This window comes from Solanum stenotomum, chromosome 8 (genome assembly GCF_019186545.1).
Source record: "Solanum stenotomum isolate F172 chromosome 8, ASM1918654v1, whole genome shotgun sequence".
In the NCBI taxonomy this organism is placed as follows: Eukaryota; Viridiplantae; Streptophyta; class Magnoliopsida; order Solanales; family Solanaceae; genus Solanum; species Solanum stenotomum.
Genome location: NC_064289.1, coordinates 60,074,408 through 60,087,841, shown reverse-complemented (window position 1 = coordinate 60,087,841; position 13,434 = coordinate 60,074,408). Strand labels below are relative to the sequence as shown.

General features: G+C 35.4%; 1 protein-coding gene and 1 pseudogene across 1 annotated transcript in view; one reads left to right on the top strand and one right to left on the bottom strand.

Moving 5' to 3' along the window:
• LOC125874053 (protein TRANSPORT INHIBITOR RESPONSE 1-like) overlaps positions 1-13,434 on the top strand; it is a 35,093-nt gene that overhangs the window by 14,812 nt on the left and 6,847 nt on the right. The gene's annotated exons all lie outside the window — the stretch shown is intronic.
• On the bottom strand, positions 8,967-13,003 carry LOC125874049 (putative late blight resistance protein homolog R1A-3; annotated as a pseudogene).

The following is a 13,434-nucleotide window of genomic DNA, read 5'->3' as shown; positions in this document are numbered from 1 at the left end:
CTTAATTTCTCTTCTAAGTCGCGAACAAGAGTTGATACCTCTTTGATAAGTGCTCCAACAAATGCCAAAAGATCAAATAATTTGTCATGATGAATAAAGTCCTTGGGCATATCAAAAAGAATAATTAATAGGAACTCAATCATGACATGAATGTTTCGAGCCCCTGAAGTGCTAGGGGTAATAACAGTTATCATATGCTCTTGTAGATGAATCAGATATTCTCTGAGAATGTCCGGAGAGGTTTCCAGGAGCTTCTTAATGAAGCGTCCAACTTCTGCTGAAGTTGAAGCTTCCAAATTTGTATAACATATGTGCATAACCTCCAGTTCAGTTGGAACAATCTTCAAGAGTAGATGTGTTAGCTTGAAGAGTCGAGAGTCTCTATCATTCTGATCATCCTCATCTAGCTCGGAGAGTTGAGCATTTTCATCAGTCTGATCATTCCCATCTAACTCGGAGAGTTGAGAGTCTTCATCAGTCTGATCCTCCCAAAGGAAATGCCCTACTCTCTCAGCCATCAGTTGAAACAGAGGTAAGACATTCTCAACCATCTCATGTTTAATGCAACCATTCATTATCAAACCATGGAAATCTCTTATGTTGCCACATACATTCTGAAGAACCTCATATTGAGTCACTCCAGGAAACATCTTTTCAGCACGATGCTTGGATAGATGATAGAGATTCAAGAGGAGGAAGTCCAATTGCTCATCCATCATGGTGGCATCTGATTTAGAACGATGATACAAGCTGATACAGTCATCCATATTACCGGCGAGGCTAGTAAGGACATATTTACACCCGACGTCTTTGCCATCATCATCCAAAATTGGTTGAAGCAGATTCTCAACCTCTTGTCTTTTTCTAGTCATTATATCTTCAAACTTTTCCAAATCGGAATAAGAAAGCTGGACATATGTACAAATAAATGTCAGCTTCAATTTCAAGCTTTCAATTAGATCCACATCAACAGCCTTTTTATCTTCTTCATTCTTTAATCTCTCCATGAAATCCAGAACATTGGCAACGTCCTTGCGAAGAACAGAAAATGACACCTGCCAAAATGACACATAACAAAATTTTAAAGCCACATATCTACAATTCAATACTTTACAGGTCACTTTATCAAATAACATACCAATGAGTTGTTTGCTTCTTCATTATCTTTTCGTTTTTCCATGATTCTACTTTTCCTTTCCAAGTTCTCAAGACCTGAAAGAAGATGAAATGATAAGAATAATCAATAATTTCACTATTTTCACGCGAACTTAAGAGGAGGACTTAATTAGTGGAAGATGATAAAGGTGAGTCTATTGATTTTTGACAGTTTCTGTATAATAAATTTGTAACCATTTTCTTATTGAGTTTTTGTCGTATATATATATAACTTGACATATAGTAATTTTAGATTCGCACAATTGGAAATGTCAATCTTAATCACACATCAAAATGTTTATGACATGAAATCTCACAACTGTTAGTTATTTACAAAAAAAGAGTATGAAGAAGAAAATGGAAGATCTAAATATTCAATAAAATAAAGTGTATCACAACTGTTAATTATTTACAAAAAAGGAGTCCTACTCGTTTACCATTACTTTTCCAACCTATACGAAGAAGAAAATGTATGATAATCTTTTATGTACACTTACAATTTGAATTGAAGAAACTGACTTGTAAAAACAGGGTTCATCCATAGACGAGACCAACTGGTACCAGGGGAATCTTTCGTCATCTTAGAAAAAATCTAAAAAATCTGCTTCTATTCCCTCCGCACTCTCCAACCCCCACCCTCTCACCTGGTAAGAATTCACCCACACCGGATATTAGTACCAAACTAATACAACTTATCATGAGTAAGTAATAATTAAATGAGATGAAAATATACATTAACTAACCACAATTAAGTGATAATGTCGTGCATCTATTGATTTGTTGTAAATCGGTGGTGTGAGTAAGTATTTAGCCCTCTCTCTTTCTTTGTGATATCCAACTAACTACCAAATTTCTTTCATTTTTCTTACATCACTTTTACTTTTCCATAACTATACTTCAATAGAGATGAGAGTAGCAAATTATTAGATGAGTTGACTAACCTTTTTAGTTGATGAAACTTTATATCCTCTGCTTGCTTTGTTATTTGATCAATACAGCTCAAAATTCTGGAAATAAACAGAGGAATAATTAAGACCAAAAATGGTGCATAGTATTATTCCAAAAGCATGAATCAATTAGAATGGGCCACACTTGTCTGCCACAAAGGCAAAAGATAAGAAAATTAATCAAGTTTTCAATATTCTGCCACTTCATCCATTTTATTTGACAATATTTTCTTATTTCCCTGTCTAAAAAATATTAACATTCTTATAATTTTTTAGTTAAAAGTTTTATATCCACACAAATACTTGACACGTTTATGATCATAAGTTTCAAAAGTACTTTTATTTTTCTTCTAAATTAAGCTTTGTGAAAACTCAAACAATAACAAACAAAATGCAAAAGAGGAAGTACTTATTTGACCATGTATACTTGCATGCATGTGAGATGACAACAACGAGAAACCCTTCATACGATAAGATACAATTTATGTATTGAGTCTTATGTGGCATAATGGACACCACGTAGGACGTGTGTGTTTTTTTGCTTAACTTTATACAAGCTTAAATGTCTACTTGTGCACTCCCAAAGTTGAAGGGCATATAAATGTGAAATCCGACCAATTAAAGGGCATACTTATGTATTATGCCTATTGAATAATCTCTCTGCACTCTCCACTATTCCACCACTCCATACATCTGATGAGTGGTATGGTGGGTGTATCAAGCCCATACAACTACTCAATCCAAATTCTGAAATTCTTTCATCTCTCAATCCTGCAGGTTCATGCCAATATATAATAATTTATGTTGATTTTACTCCATTTACTTCTCTAATTTTTGGTGCTATCTTATAGTTGTGTTGCTCATTGTTTGATACTTTGTTGATTGCCTATTTGTATGATGGAGTCAAATATGAGAAAGATGATGTGTTTGAATGGTAGTAATTATCATATGTGGAAAGACAAGATGAATGATCTTCTATTTGTTAAGAAAATACATCTACCTGTGTTTGCTTCTAATAAATTAAACCCGAGTCTATGAATGATGAGGATTGAAAATTTGCATCTGCAGGTTTGTGGCTATATCAAACAATGGATTGAAGATAATGTTAGAAAACACATTGTGAATGAGACACATGCTAGAAGCTAATGGGATAAGCTAGAGACATATTATGCTTCGAAGACTAGCAATAACAAGTTGTTCCTGCTGAAACAATTGATGCATATCAGATATATATAGAGACCAATCCTATTTCAGATCATATAAATGTTTTCAGGGTGTCCTTGACCAGCTATCCTGAATGAGTGTAAAGTTTGATGAAGAAATACAGGGACTCTTGCTTTTTAATACTCTAGCAGACTCTTTTGAAACTCTTCGACTTCCTTTGATTAGTTGGTTATCCAGCTTACGCTTCAAGGCACTTGGAGTAGATGTAATTGCAGGTACTAGATTACATTGAGGATAGCAGTCTTGAGGAAATTGCGTAAGAAACTTCACGAGCTTAGGGTATTTTCTTCTAATCCATTTGCTCGGGGACCGAATGTATCCTTGGCAGAGCAAGGCCTTGTACCTGTCTCAGTGGGCTGCTGTAAGCTTCAGTCAGCTTTATACTTCTGCTGCCAAATGACAAATAACGTCTTAGTTACTATTCATCTTTATACAACTTTTGAATCAATAATTGAATCAATGACATCTTTTGCCTCATATGCCACAATTAAAACACGCGCCCATAGATCTTTATACAACTCTTCCTCAAAATTCACGAAAAAAGATCTTATGAATTCTAGGTCTTGTTTCACCTGCCCAATTTCTTCCTTTATCAAAGCAATTGAATAAGCATTAGAATCCAGCAAATCATTTAAGTGTCTCTTTAGCAGATGCATGAAGAGAGGTCCATCACTCATGGGGAACCAACATTGAGATGAATACGGGACTTTCAAATAAACATAATTGAGATCTTCCTTGAGGAGTTCAATATCTTTTAGCAAGTCTAGTATTGTACGATTTGTTTCAGTGGTACTGTCTTTCTTCATTGCTTTCTCTTCTAAGTCCCAAACAAGATTTGATACCTCCCTGGTAAGTGCTCCAACACGTGCCAAGAGATCAAAAAATGTGTCATGGTGAATCAAGTCGGTAGGCATGTCAGTAAGAATAATCAACAGGAAGTTCATCATGACGTGAATGTTTCGAGCTCCTGAAATGCTTGGGTTGATTACAGTTACCATGTGCTCTTGTAGATGAATCAGATATTCTCTAAGAATGTCTGGAAATGTTTCCAGAATCTGTTTAATGAAGCGTCCAACTTCTGCTGAAGTTGAAGATTTCAAATTTGTATAACATATGTGCATATGCTCCAATTCAATTGGAACAATCTTCAAGAGTAGATGTTCTAACATGATGAGGTGAGAGTGTTTATCAGTCTGATCATCCTCATCTAGCTCAGACTGTGTATGACACTCCCAAAGAAAGATTCCTACTCTCTCAGCCATGAGTTGAAATTGAGGTAAGACGACATAGTCAACACTCTCGTGCTCAATGCAACCATTCACTATCAACCCATGGAAATCTCTTACGTTGCCACACACATTCTGAAGAATCTCATACTGAGTCACTAATGGAAACTTCTTCTCAGCAAGAAACTTGGATATATGATGGAGATTCAGGAGCAGGAAGTCCAACTCCTCCTCAGTCATGGATGTAGAATGAGGACATGAGCTGATACAATCGTCGATATTATCCATGAGGCAACCAAGGACATGAGGCATGTCGTATTTATTGTCAACATCAACCAAAATTGATTGAAACAGATCTTTAACCTGTTCTCTTATCGAAGTCATTACATCTTCAAACTGCTCCAAATCGGAATAAGAAAGCAAGACGTTTGCACAAATTAATGCCAGCGCAAATTTCAGATCTCTAATTAGATCCACGTCAAGAGCTATTTGATTTTCTTCATTCTTTAACCTCTCCATGATATCCACAACATTGACAACGTCCTTGCGAAAAGCAGAAAATGACACCTGCCAAAAAACCAAAGCCACATTTCTATCATATATCATCTATCATCATCATATCATATCATATATTACCAAAACTGAGAAGAATCTAAGTCAAAAGTTGGATTACAAAAATACACCTTTACTATTAATAATTTATTTTCTTAAAATCATTTAAAAAAAATATTATTTTCATTTAATAAATAGCACAAAAATCTACTTTAAAGTATTTTTTATTTTTTAAAAATTATCTTATTATAGAAATCAACTTCATAACTACACCTCTTCATTTTCACAACTTATATTCTAATAATATTCATTAATCTTGTGCCTTTAACTCACACATTATCATCTTCCTGACACTTATTTTTAATAATCTCTATTATTTCTATGTCTTTTCAAATTCATAACCCCCAAAAATATGCTATAATATTATTAAATATATTTTATTTTTATTTAAATTAATTACCCCTAAACTATCCGAAATAGCTCATATTTATCCTTAAACTATATTCCGGCTTAAAACTACCCTTCCCGTCGTACTATTGGGTCAAAAGTACCCTTCTTATTAACGGAAGTTGTTAAATGTCATGTTGATGCCATGTGGATGCCACATTGCATGCCACGTAAGCGCCATTAGGCTTCCACTGCCACGTATTTTTTTAATTTATCTTCATAACTGTGATTTTTTAATTGTTCCTACTTATGATAATTTCAAGTGAATTCTTTTTCTTCTTATAATGTTTACAAACAAGAGATTGATATATAGACAAAACATGTACTTATGATTTTATCCCGTCATATGCATCATTCAAAGAGAAAATTAAGAAGTTAAAACAAATTATTCTTTGAAACTACCGTTATTTTATATGAATAGTGGGAATATATTATAAGAAGTTGCTCAATTAATTTTCCATATCATTTTATACATTTACAAACAAAAGGGTCAACAATATTCTTACAATAACCAATATGTAACGTCCGACAATTTGAAGTGGCTTTGAAGGAGCTTGAAATCTGGAAATTTGGCTAAGTGTAGAAAAATCATGAGTTTTTGGCCAAATTCGAGTAGTCGTAACTCCTAGATCAGGATGAGTTAGGAGTAGTTCCAGTTATGGTTGCGAAGCCCTTGGAATGATCTTTCCAACGCCACCGAGTTTGCTCGATTCCGAGTTCGTATGAGGGAGTTATGACCTGTAGAAGTTGGGCAGTTGGAAAGGATTTTTCGTCCGGAAATTTAAGGGCATTTTGGTCCTTTCACAATCTTTTATTTTGAGCTCTTATTTTTGAGTTAGGATGATCTTTAGATCATTATTGTCCCTTTTTGAAAGAGAAGAGTTAGGGTTCTTGAGTTATAGAAGAGAAGAAGGAGAAGAAGAAGAAGAAGAAGAGAAGAAAGAGGAGCTTAGGCAAGATTGTGGTGGACTTTCGTCGGGGGTGATCCCTATCAAGGTATGTGAGTTTTTCGTGTGGGTTGATCCTCCCCCCCCACACACACCTAGTTTATTATATGATTGAGAAAAGATTGTTAAAGTTGTTGAAGTTGTTAAAGTTGGTGAAGTTGTTAGTTGTTGTTGATGTTGTGGATTGTGTATTTGAAACCTATTGTATGTTGAGGGAAGTATGATTCTTAGAGTTATGACCCTTAAAAGTTGATTCACCATCAATTGCTGAAAGTTCTGGACTGTCGATCCCCATCTACGGGACTGACCTACGGACCGTAGATCAATCGACGGTCCGTACTGGTCAACCGTCGATTTGATGTTAAGTTTTAATTTGGTGTTACACTCCTTCTCTTTTGATTACTTAATTTTATGAATAACTATTTATACATATTGTAATTGTATTTAAATCATTTACAAATATTTATACTAAGTAGCGTGAAATACACACATATTTGGATTATTGATGAAGATGCAGCATTGACTCCATATAGCAACGGGAATTGCTCTCTGGCTTCTTCTTAGGAAGACTTCAGGTATAAGTTCTATGTTAATCTTTCACCCGCGTTTACTTGCTTGAGCCTTGTAGTTGCAGTGCTGGTTATGGTGGCAGTGAGATGATTTGACCCTTTGTTGAGCGACTTCGCAGCAATTAATTACAAATAATGAGTTTAAACTCTTGTTGTTGTGCTATATTAGTAAGGACAACTATTGTATTTTTATTTTTTTTGGGGGAGGGGGGGAATGCTCAACTGTGTATCCCATTTTGTATCATTATGTATCAGTTTTAACTTTCTCTAGTGACTTTTTCTTCTGTTGCAATGGTACTGTCAATGTACTTCTGGTCATGTATTTTTGTAATTCTCTTCGAAGATTAATGTGAACCTTTCATTCATTTTGAGTGCTGGAAATCCCATTTGTTGAACGTTTAGAAGAAGGTATTTCAATGTTCTAGTACGAGTCAGTTTGATAAACAAACACTTATTTTCGTTCAGAGTGGGATTTCAGCCTAATTTGGTTGAATGTTCTGAGGGAGCAAATGACATAAATGGTCCCTAAACTATCCTAGTAGGTTTAAAATAGTCCCTTAACTATACAGTTGACGGATATGGTCCTTTAACTATTCACCTTTTTGTCAAATTTGGTTTCCATCCACTTTTTATGAATACCGTCAACAAACGTTGTTCAGTACACACTCTTTTAATTTGGAGCTGTTTTTGTGCAGTTTGGTGACGTTTTTGGAGCTGTGTTTTGTGCAGTTTGGTGCTGATTTTTGGTGGTTGGTGCTGCTGTTTGTGCAGCAGTTTGGTGACGTTTTTGGAGTTGTATGTGCAGCAGTTTGGTGACGTTTTGGGAGCTTTTTTTTTTTGGGGTGTTTTGGTGCTGCAATTCGATCAAAGTTTGATAGCTGCTATTTTTTGTTGTAGTTTAAGTTATTTTCTACACAACAATTGTTGAAAACAGAGCACTATAGTTCAATTTAGTTGCTAATTTTTGAATTTTTCTGCAATTTTATGCAGTTGATGTAATGATCGATTATTAACATGAAAATAGAATCGTATTTTTGCTCACAATATTTTCTCAATTGTGTTCGCTACTTTGCGTTTTGCTTTAACTTGCATGAAATAACGACCAACGACTTAATTGCAATAAGACAATAAAGAAAAGAATTGGGAAAAAAAGTGAGGAAATAGTGAGATAATGGACAAAAGAAATGACGAAAAAGAAAGTCAATACAGATTGACTTAACAGATTAACGGTGTTAACTAACAGTTTTTTTTAAAAGTAGATGGAAACCAAACTTGACAAAAGGGTGGATAGTTAAAGGACCATATCCGTCAACTGTATAGTTAAAGGACTATTTTAGACCTACTAGGATAGTTTAGGGACCATTTATGTCATTTGCTCGTTCTGAGGAGAGGAAGTCATGAGTGCTTATAAGCTCTCTATAACCTCTTCACTTCACGGGCTAGCTTTTGTGATGAAAGTTCGTTGGGTTTTTGACAGTAGTATCAATGTTGTTTTAAATCAGTACCTTGATTGAGGTTGAATGATTGCGCTTTGAGCACATAAGATGGGACTTCAGACCAAGTTTGACACAAAGGAGGTTTGGACAGCCATAGGCAAATCCACAGCGTAATCTATGAATTCATGTGAATCCCTCAACTTTTGTCAAAATCCTATACATGTGTATTAAGTTATCGACTTAATAATTATAAATATGTGATTGTGAATCTAATTATTATTGATGTTAACGTGAGGTTGCCATAGAAACTTGTAAACGTCAAATCCTCTGCAGACGGCTTATAAGCAAGAAAATTATTGTGTGTGTGAATGCAAAGAAAAAAATATACCTAGTAGCAGAAAAGTACGAAAATTCTGCTATTGAAAGAAAAGCAAAAACATAAATCAATGAATCTATCTGCCAAAATAGTAAAGAAAGCAGTGATAAGAATAGTATTTTGGTGTACAAGATTAATGTTTAAAATTATAATTATTGTTAAAAACTTATAAGTTTTCTAAATACAATCTACTTTTCAACCATAATGCTCAAAAGCTACTTAAATAACAGGATATTCTTCCAGCCAACGACTTGAAGCTCGTCTCCTCCCCTCATATCTTCAGCATATTCCTTAATCTTGAGAGCAGAATCTTCAAGTTGAGGGTTCTTTACAAGTTTGATAATTTTCAATGAACTAATATCCCCGAAACTAGGTAGAATCTCCTCAAGCTCATGACATCCCTCCAGTTTTAATTTCTCAAGGGAGGGAAAGGATTCCTCTCCAACCTCCCACTTGGAAAGTGTCATTTCATGCAACTTCAAATATTTGAGATTCTCAAAGGTGTCTTCCTCCCCCATGTTCCATTCTTCCCCATGGATGATTGTATGTTTAAGGTACAACTCTTTAAGGTTGGGCAGTCTCGCTATTGTTGATAGTGAATTGGATGTCAGAGGAAAGTCAAGCAGACGCAATTTATTCAGATTCAAAGGGAAGTAAAAATTCCATGGCCGATTTATGGCTGCAGAGGACCCACTGTCGTTTGTGTTTGAACTTTTAAAACCTACATTGAGGACTTCTAGTTCAGTTAGGAAATCCAATTTCGGGAACCAATGTTTCTCTGTTGAATAATCCCATGATTCCTTGAGATCAAACTGAAGCAATTGAAGATTGGGAAACCTTTTGAAAATATCCTCTGTATCTTTCGAATAGGAAAGAATGAGTTTCCCTAATATTTTCAACTTCTCTAACTTTGTGTCCTCTGCTATCAATATTGATTCATCTGCATCCATATCAAAGAAAGAACAATCATTCACAATCAGCATTTGCAACTTTACAAGATCCCAAATTCTCGGTAATAGTATCAAGATTGTTCCGTCGTTTTCAACCATTAGAGTTTCTAGATTCCAGAGGTTTGAGAAAGACAAAGGCAGAAATTCAACTTCTGTCCTAATGTATAAGTACCTCAAATGATTCAACATGCATATTTCATTCAGCAAAGAATCTTTCACATTGATAAAAGAGGGATCCAGGTACAACGCTCTAAGAAGCCTCAAGTGTCTTAGGTGATATGTATCAGGAAGACCGTCATCCAGCTGGTCTCCATTTATCCTCAAAGAATAGAGGTGTTTACCAGAATGCCTTTTCTTATTTGAACTGAATAGCCCAAAGTGCTCCTCATCATCATCATAATCAATGGTCAATATACGTGGCATCAAATCTGAAGAAGAAGATGGTGTACTTGAACTTATCTGGTCAAACAACTTTTCCTCTCTTGCTTTTATCAAACAAAATTCATGCACAAGATCATGAAGTTGGAAAGTCGGGTAATCACCTATCTCATTGAAAGCAATTACCAAGCTACTGGAAATTAAGTTATCCATATAAACATCCATCACTTCTTTCACACTATTCATCTCTGTCTGTTCCAGAAGTCCTTCAGCAAGCCATAAACTATTCAATCTATATATTGTTATTGCAGTGTCCTTCGGAAAACTTGCAAGGTAAAGAAAGCATGGCTTGATGTGATGTGGCAAATGGTCATAACTTAATTCTATAACCTTCATCACTTCCACTTCACTGTTCAAAATAAAGGAACTCAAATTATTTTGAACTTCAAGCCACACTGTCTTTTTCTTTTCCCTCCCAGCAATGACTCCAGCAATCAGATCAGCCACCAAAGGAAGCCCTTTACAATTTTCGGCTATTTCTTTACCAACATCCAATAGTTCATCAGGGCAACTCTCGTTTCCAAATGCCCTTTTCTCTAATAACTCCCAACTTTCTTCTGATCTTAGCAATCGAAGCTCAAGAGGATCAGTGTAGCGCTTTCCATGCAAAGCCACTTCCTTTTCTCGAGTAGTCAAAATAATTCTACTTCCTTTCATACCATTAGGAAAAGGTCTTGTTAACTCATCCCACGTAGTAGTATCCCACACATCATCTAAGACAATAAGATACCTTTTTCCTAACAGTTGTTTCCGTAGCTTATCAGCAACATCAATATTGTCAATCAAATTTGAATCCAAGCCATTAACTTGATTAAAAATTTTATTCAACAAATTCTTTTCGTCATATTCTTGGTCGACTGTGAACCATGCACGAAGGTCGAAATGAAAAGAAATTGATTTATCATTGTATACTTTGAATGCCAAAGTAGTTTTACCTGAACCCGGCATACCAGTGATCGAAATGACATCTAATTCTGCCGGTCCTCTGGTGAGCTCTCTAAGTATCAGGTTTGTCTCCTCCTAAAAACCTACAATTATTTTATCAGTTGTCAATGACTTGCTCTCAACTGGTTTCTTGGGAGAGTTCACAACGATGAGTCCTCTATTCTTGGAAATGTTCTCATGTAAATCAGTGACCTCTTCTTTGATAAGCTTCATCTTCTTTATGGTAATGGGAAGTGAGAAAATAAGATGTAAGAGACCATTATCTCGAACAATAATTGAATCTATGACATCTTTTGCCTCATAAGCCACATCTAGAACACGTTCCCAGAGATCTTTATACAATCCCTGATCAACATTCACAAAGAACGATCTTATGAATTCCAGGTCTTGTCTCACCAACTCAATTTCTTCCTTTATCAAAGCAATTGAATAAGCATTGGAATCCAGCAAATCATTCAAATATATGTGTAGTAGATGCATGAAGAGCGGTCCATCACTCATGGGGAAGCAACATTGAGATGAATCCGGGACTTTTAGATAAACATGTTTGAGATCTTCCTTGAGGAATTCAATATTTTCCAGCAAGTCTAGGGTTGCACGATTTGTCTCATAGGTACTCTCTTTATTCCTTAATTTCTCTTCTAAGTCGCGAACAAGAGTTGATACCTCTTTGATAAGTGCTCCAACAAATGCCAAAAGATCAAATAATTTGTCATGATGAATAAAGTCCTTGGGCATATCAAAAAGAATAATTAATAGGAACTCAATCATGATATGAATGTTTCGAGCCCCTGAAGTGCTAGGGGTAATAACAGTTATCATATGCTCTTGTAGATAAATCAGATATTCTCTGAGAATGTCCGGAGAGGTTTCCAGGAGCTTCTTAATGAAGCGTCCAACTTCTGCTGAAGTTGAAGCTTCCAAATTTGTATAACATATGTGCATAACCTCCAGTTCAGTTGGAACAATCTTTAAGAGTAGATGTGTTAGCTTGAAGAGTCGAGAGTCTCTATCATTCTGATCATCCTCATCTAACTCGGAGAGTTGAGAGTCTTCATCAGTCTGATCCTCCCAATGGAAATGTCCTACTCTCTCAGCCATCAGTTGAAACAGAGGTAAGACATTCTCAACCATCTCATGTTTAATGCAACCATTCACTATCAAACCATGGAAATCTCTTATGTTGCCACATACATTCTGAAGAACCTCATATTGAGTCACTCCGGGAAACATCTTTTCAGCACGATGCTTGGATAGATGATAGAGATTCAAGAGGAGGAAGTCCAATTGCTCATCCATCATGGTGGCATCTGATTTAGAACGATGATACAAGCTGATACAGTCATCCATATTACTGGTGAGGCTAGTAAAGACATATTTACACCCGACGTCTTTGCCATCATCATCCAAAATTGGTTGAAGCAGATTCTCAACCTCTTGTCTTTTTCTAGTCATTATATCTTCAAACTTTTCCAAATCGGAATAAGAAAGCTGGACATATGTACAAATAAATGTTAGCTTCAATTTCAGGCTTTCAATTAGATCCACATCAACAGCCTTTTTATCTTCTTCATTCCTTAATCTCTCCATGAAATCCAGAACATTGGCAACGTCCTTGCGAAGAGCAGAAAATGACACCTGCCAAAATGACACATAACAAAATTTTAAAGCCACATATCTACAATTCAATACTTTACAGTTCACTTTATCAAATAACATACCAATGAGTTGTTTGCTTCTTCATTATCTTTTCGTTTTTCCATGATTCTACTCTTCCTTTCCAAGTTCTCAAGACCTGATGCATAAAAAGTACATAAAACTTTATCAGGAGAAAGAAGATGAAATGATAAGAATAATCAATAATTTCACTATTTTTACGCGAACTTAAGAGGAGGACTTAATTAGTGGAAGATGATAAAGGTACACTTGCGATTTGAATTGAAGAAAATGACTTGTAAAAATGGGGTTCATCCAGAAACGAGACCAACTGGTACCGAACTTTTCTATCTCTAATAGCGTATAGTAATATATTTTCATTAGTGAGGGGAATCTTTCGTCATCTTAGAAAAAATCTAAAAGATCTGCTTCTATTCACTCTGCACTCTCCAACCCCCTCCCTCTCACCCGGTAAGAATTCACCCGCACTGGATATTAATACCAAATTAATACAACTTATCATGGGTAAGTAATAATTTAATGAGGTGAAAGTATACATTAACTAA